We start from the raw sequence: 5,067 nt of genomic DNA, 5'->3' as shown, positions 1-5,067 counted from the left end.
TGTAATGAAGAATCACTTCGTTTACGTCAAGTCTCGTTTAAACTCATTTGAACATCGTAATTGCTAACAGGAATGTCGGTGCGTCCTTCAACCGATTAAGGGCCGTCGACTCGGCCTCGATTACTGCAACACGTTTCAAATACATTAAACTTAAATTAGTTAATAACTGGAAAGAAATCTTGTGGTTTTCAAATTTTATAACACATTTAGATTATATGAGACGTTTGGCATTTACGTCACCTACTCGTTAAGTTTATTACAAACGTTATTACGCGACCACTTACTGCCTAGATTCTTATCGAAATGCAGTTTATATTGAACACGTTAGCTCGTAGATTTTCACACATCAAATATTTTATATCTCTGTTTAACTACAAGAGAACGAGAGGGACCACAGTATTTTTTATAGTTATCCGTTGTGAAAACCGAGAGAATATGTAGCAAACGTCGCACAGGTAGCATAAGAATTTAATACAAAAAATGTATGACAGTCATTATTTAAGAAAAATACAGTATGACAGTGAAAATAACAGAATAAGGATACACGAAAAATAAATCATAAACTTAAAAAACCCGGAGTTGATTCAATACTAAGGTATTTTATGTACTATTCTGATTTTCTTATCTTACTAATATTATAAATGCGAAAGTTTATATGGATGGATAAATGGATGGATGTTTGTTAGAGTTTGTAGCCTAAACGGCTCAACGGATCTCGATGAAATTTGACATAGATATAGAACATAGTCCGGAAGACCACATAAGCTACTTGTCTTTCTTTTTTTTATTCCACGCGGACGGAATCGCGGGCGAAAGCTAGTTATAAATATATATGATACATATGTAAGACCCGAAGCAAAAGATTACAAAATAGGTACGTTTCTGTGCATATGACAAATAATTGCATAAGCTTTTATTCATAACTGATTAGGTAATTGTGAGTATTGCAAACGATTAGCCATAAAAATGTGACTTCATGCTTATGTACCTTCACGACACTTCTATGTATGATGCTTGAATATACAATGCGTTAATAAATATGCATTACTTTAATTTATACAGGAATACATTTTGGCGGAGTGTTTGGCGAAATTCGTTCGGTATTTGACCTTTGTGAAATGTCGAACTCGGTGCAGCGAGCGGCGGGCGTTCTCACGGGAACGAGAGCTGATTGCGACCACGACCACGCAACAACCGCGAACATAAATACTTTTTAAATATAACAAAATATTTTACGAACATAAATCAATTATATTCCATACATAACTTTCATCTTTTTACATAGGATTAACAAACTTGGACTTTGTTTTAGTAACTATTTTTTTAATTGAAAATTTGATTATAACTGATTATCTCAAGATATTAATTACTAAACAATTAAATCAACTAGTCACGACAATACGGAGAAATCTAAGTATAATATCTTTTACTCGATTACAATGAAATTATACGAAAAAATTAAAAAAAAAACCTGCTATACTTTCACGCAAAATAAGAATATAAGAAGCTAGTCGTGGAACTGCAGAAACCGTACCCTTAGTAACAATAAACGTACCCCTCTACTAAACCTTGCTATCAGTCAAGGAAAATATATAACCCATGGTTTGTAAACATTAAATTACTAATGGATTACTTCTATCAGTTTATTTACGTAATTTTGAAGTGGTTTTTATCAGCGACATCAATAGATGCCGTCAGTTCACGTTGTTTTGTCATGATATTTTTTTGTAAACAGATTTCCGAAGGTTGTTTATTGCTAAATGCCGTATAGTTGACTACGAACTGCGTCATATAACGCGTTTGTAGCCATGAGAATTTTCCCATTGTATTTTACAACGGCGACTATTCCAATCAACAGTGGTATAGTGCTATCCAAACATTACGGCAGCTCGCAATTTCACACGATACTTTACGTATAACTCTACCTCCAGACTTATCGCTGGGTTCCTCAACAAAATATAGCGAATAACGTCTCTACACATTCGTTTGCGAGATTGGGAATTCCTTGGTCAAAAGTCCTCCAATTTAAGCGTAAAAATCGACAGCAAAAAGAAGTCCTTGGTGTAAGTTATATGCAGTTCGTCTTCACAGTTTAAAGGTATAACCACTATTTTAGGTAGAGATAAGATGTTAAGAGGTACACAGGGATAAGACTTACCCCTGCCCACAGTTTACTTTTTACTGCGCTAATGTGACACTGTCCTGCTAAGACATGTCCCAGCTTAACTTGAGCCGACATTAAGTTTGAATCTTATAATACGTAAAGGTTTTGGTCGGCGGTAAACAAGTCGCGATGGTTGGTTTTTATAAACTTCCCGTGCTAAGAATATACTATTGACTTTTTGCTGGGAACTGTTATATGAACAAAGCAGTAATTGAATACTTACCAAGTAGCTATCTCAGAACTTAATATTTTATTAATAGCAAGCTATTGAAATAATAGACTAGTCAGGAAATCTAAAAACAAAATATATCAAAACGAAAAACTTACATTTTCGAAGCTTAGTTAGGGGCTTTGTCCCATCAAAGATATTACCTCTTTTTAACACAAAACTTATGGGTATTGTGACTAGAACAACTAACTAATTAATATTTATTAAAAATAATTTTCCTCAACGCATGTTCCCCTGGGAAAATCCAATGCGTGTGTCATCTCGTTAAAACGTGCCGAGTTGTTTACAACTTTGAGGTTATGTGACCTCAAAGTTTGACTTATGACAGACAAAAAATTGCGTCTTTCGTTACAAATACATCATGTTCCCGAAATCTGGAATTTTTCATTTGACATTACAAACAGAGACTTCAATTTTATTATATGTAGTTATAGATAGAAAAAATAAGACGTGTGACACCACTTCATGGCTTGGAAATCTGGAATTTTGTACAAAAGAACGTTATTAAATTAATTATTTTTCTGTCTAATGTAATGTAATTTTATAATGTGTAAATTGTACGTTATAATATGATGCTACTGACTTCTGAGCAGTTAGATCAACTTATCAGAATTGTCCGTATCAAATTGTAATCCATAAAGTTAATAGGGCATAAGACTTCCTGGCGCAAAGGCCACCGGTTTCCCATACAGTTCACTGCGACGGGTGACTGCTGCTTCAATAATAACAGGAAATCGTTAACTCCAGTCCCCGGCGACATTTCCTCCCAGCAAATCGATAGCTCCTACGTAAAATGTTCTAAGTAATATCAAGCAAAAATATTTTTCTAATAGAAATTTTTGATAAATCATCATCATTATCAGACTTTATTGGACCACTGGTGGACATATGCCTTGATTATTTAAACGAGTTTTAAATGAAGTTAATATTTGAATATATTATTTAAATAATGAGATATTGTGTTGAACATATTCTTAATTCATGAAGTTTTTTCAATTAATGAGTACTGAAAAAACGATTTTTTGGGTTACATCTGTACAACTAGGAGCCGTCGAAATTAACTCAGCAATACGTCTCGTAAACTTTTGATTTAAAGCTAAATATGAATCATTTAGACTTAGAGTAATACTTGATGCTGTAATTGTGTACTCAGCAATTTAATTCTAATCGCACTTAATACTACGGGTTTTATCATGTTATTACTGTCAACTTAATATAGTTGCAACAGCTGAGGAAAAGGGCAGCGTTAGCAAAACCGGGGGCTATCTATTAAAGGTTAGAATGTAAAAACCAAATGAAATGCAAGCAACAGCGTTTTTGTGACGTAATAGTAAATTAAAATCCACCAATTCTATACCCATCCTAGATAAATTATGTTCCAAGATTATTTTTAACTAGCTTCCGTCCGCGACTTTGTCCGTTCTTCCGGATGATCGTCTACGTCTATACCAAATTTCATCGAAATATGTTCAGCCGTTTAGGTTACAAACTCTAACAAACATTCATCCATCTATACTTTCCCACTTATAATAACTAAGATAAGATATTGTCGTATTTAAAATTGCTTAAATGTTCTTAATCAAATTTGACGTTTGTGTTTATTTTCTAGAGTTCAGTCAGCGAACTAAGTTTTAATCCTGCAGTCACATGGAGTTGAATTTATATTTAATTAATTGTATCCTGTAATATCGTATCATTACCTAAGTTATGGTGTGTGACTTGGTTTGACTACGAGTAGAATACATAAGAGTTGTAAAACTGTTTACACTTGGAACTTATCCCACGTATGTATCATACATTGTGTTCTTAAGAAGAACTGCCAATTTCGGCAACATTGATAATTCACTGATTAAGGGCATCGTTAAACGGCGTAGTTTAGATGATATCCACTACATTATTCTTTCTCACAAATTATTTATCGGCTATCTATGGCTAAAATAATTAGTTACAATAATATCTTAAGGAATTTTGCACAATTTAATATTCTTTCTCAGTTTTAAGATATTGTAATATTTAGTTAGTGGCGTGGTATCAAATATTTCTTGCTGCGAAATACCGTGGCCTGTTTTCAAAGTAATGAGTTAATTGAAGGTTAGGATCGTCTGCGGGCGGGCATTAGAATAACACGTGAGTCAGTAGTTAACCCTCGCCCACGCGCCACTCACCCCGACACCGAGACGAAAATATTCCTTAATCGTTCTGATAACCTTAGCATCATACGTAGGCGATTTAAATGTTTAAAGTTACAAAGTTGTATTATAGTGTAAACAAGTCCATACTAAGACTACTGTTTAACTTTGCTGTAGGAATGGTCCACACGACTTCTGCACTATTACGTCCAAACAAAGGACGTGTGAAGTGTTTATTCTCGGAGATATTATAGGAGTAGGAGAGTTTTAACCCTTAACTTGGCAGAATTTTATTTTTTCGAACATCAAAATAATATTCATAGCACTTAACCTTGATGACCCAAGGTGTTTAGAAAAAAAAATTGATGTATCTCTACAGATACACTAACAAGAAAAGGGTTAAGAGAGTGTTACATTTTAGGAGTTTTTCTCATTTCGTCTGCAGAATGTGTGCCGAAGACCAAATTTGATTATTCTTTATACATTTTTTTAAACATTTCCTTTTCTTTCACATGTAATTTTTAATATAGTTACAACACTTTTTA

This window comes from Papilio polytes, unplaced genomic scaffold (assembly GCF_000836215.1).
Source record: "Papilio polytes unplaced genomic scaffold, Ppol_1.0 DF823879.1, whole genome shotgun sequence".
Lineage (NCBI taxonomy): Eukaryota > Metazoa > Arthropoda > Insecta > Lepidoptera > Papilionidae > Papilio > Papilio polytes.
This window is presented reverse-complemented; position numbering follows the sequence as displayed.